The sequence below is a fragment of the Octodon degus genome, unplaced genomic scaffold (genome assembly GCF_000260255.1).
Source record: "Octodon degus isolate 3935 unplaced genomic scaffold, OctDeg1.0 scaffold00007, whole genome shotgun sequence".
NCBI classification, from domain to species: Eukaryota; Metazoa; Chordata; class Mammalia; order Rodentia; family Octodontidae; genus Octodon; species Octodon degus.
The window spans coordinates 7,833,894-7,836,145 of NW_004524583.1; the positions used below are offsets into that span (position 1 = coordinate 7,833,894).

The 2,252-nt window shown below is 40.0% G+C and overlaps 1 protein-coding gene across 2 annotated transcripts in view; it reads right to left on the reverse strand.

The window, feature by feature from the left end:
• The window catches only part of Nrxn3 (neurexin 3), a 1,645,001-nt gene that overhangs the window by 954,356 nt on the left and 688,393 nt on the right, over positions 1-2,252 (reverse strand). The gene's annotated exons all lie outside the window — the stretch shown is intronic.

A 2,252-nucleotide genomic window follows, 5' to 3' on the forward strand; every position in this document is an offset into this window, starting at 1 on the left:
GAGGAGGAGGAGGAGGAGGAGGAGGAGGAGGAGGAAAGAAAGAAAATTCCTATGAGCCAACCCTTAGCCCAGAATCTGGAATGCAGTCAGCACACTGGGTATATGGACAAATGAAGAAAGTTGCAAGCAAGAGCTTCACCAAATATCCCAGATGTTCATCCAACTCTTACATTCATTTAGTCCCTCAATTATCTTCTCTCTTATAGGAAGATTATAGAATAACACCACCATGATCCTACTCACTAATGTACAAAAGAGCACATCAAAGCCTTTCTCCTAACAGAAATCCTAGTTTCCACAGGATTCACTAAAAGGTGAGACCATCTGAATCCTTCACAGGTTTTGGAAAAGGATTAAAATGTATTTTTCCAACCTCCTTTTTTATTTCTATGCTGATACTTCAGTGCATCTGACATACTCGAGCCTTCAGCACAGCTGGTAGAGAAACAAACTGCCAAATTCAACACTGAGAACGGAGACTATAAAACTGTGGTAGACCTCATTTTCTGTGCCTTCTGCAGGAAGTCTGGAGGCTGCGCGAGACATACGGAGGGAAGGCTTTCGCAGAGAATGAGGCGTCAGGAGCTGGGTCAGCTGAGCGGGCGTGCACAGCCACAGCAGAGCGCTGGAGAACTCGTCAGGGCCCGCCGTCTGTGAAGAAGTCCCCTTGAAGGGGTCCTCAGGAAGAGGGCTCAGGATAGGCCTGCCCCTACTCCTCCTCCTTTCCTTGCACATGACGATGTATGAAGCACTAGGATCTGAAGTCAACTCTGGGGACGCCTGGGCCACCTAGCGAGGATGCCACTTCGTGACGCCCCCAGGCGAAGGACTGCTGTAAAAGAATCAGCAAAGCTCCTGTTGCCATGAAAGCCCCTACAGAGTGCCATCATTTACTGGAGAAGTTAACTGAACAAAAATGTACCATATTCAAAGTCCCTCCTCTAGCTGCACCAACTGTATGAATATCCAGTAACTGATGAACGTTGTCTGAAAAATACATCATCTTTAGCATCTTCCGATACACGTTTTTTTCCATGTTGTGTCCTTAACCTCGAAAATGAAGAATATATCTTAGAATTCTAATTCAGAAAGTTCATTAGGTAAGATTTTTAAGATAAAAATATTCTGCACTTATTTGTATTATGGAAAATTCAAGTAGTTTGAACCATAGATTGAAGGATCATGCTTTACACATAAAGTTAATCTAATTGGTCCCAAGCTCATTATGAAAGCTCATGTTTTCAAAAGGGAAGGTACCCAATCAAAAGATGTAAAACATTTATACAGGGCGATGTAATATTCCAGATGAATTGTTTTTTTCAGTGCATAAGGAGAACCTGCATGTTAGTATATACTGCAACCATATGGAAAAAATTAGTGGAGTAAGTCAATTTCAATGAAAACATTCAGATTACAGCTTCACAATAATTAAATAATTTACTTGGTAATTATACAGAGAAGGCAAAGAAGATGAAAAAACAAACCTAACCAAAGGGTGTATTTCTGACAAATATGCTTGTTCAAGAACATTTTTAATGGTTCTTAATGGAGATTTCATATGATATATTTCATATTGATATAGAAAATTCATCACCTAAATTCAAAACTCAAAGAAAGGTAAGTAATATACTATCCTACAAGAAGCTGTTTATATTTGATAATTCATTAGCTACTTTTTAGTACTGTATTGATTTGTGTATTGATTAATCCCTATGTGCTTTGTTGTATCTATGAATCACACTTCATAAATGGGAGATAGCCTTCCAGTTCCTAGCCCAGTGACATGTCCTGAACCAGCTCCACCTCTTAAAAGCTCCTTCAGCTCTGGATTCATCAGTGGGGCAGTCCACAGATGAGTTTAGCACCCCATAATTAAAATCAACTTCCAGAAGCTCCACTTCCGACCATCTGAGACACTTGGAAAACACCATCCATGTAAATCACAGCGATGGAAGTCCCCCTTCCATAAGCTTACCTAATGTAAAACTCCATGACCACAGTGGTTATGTCTGCTCTATCTTCACTGGGTCTTTGGTACCTTGCACCAAGTCTGGGTACAGATGGGTGTTGGTGATATAATTTTTTTTAAGTGAGTGTTGTGGAGCACACTTATAATCCAAGTACTCTGGCAAGTGGAAGGAGGAGGATTTTAGCCATACCTCGGAAGTTTGGTAGTTTAACAAGAACCTGTATAAGTACAAAAATAAATAAATAAATAAATAAATAAATAATAGATTAATTCCCAGTACACA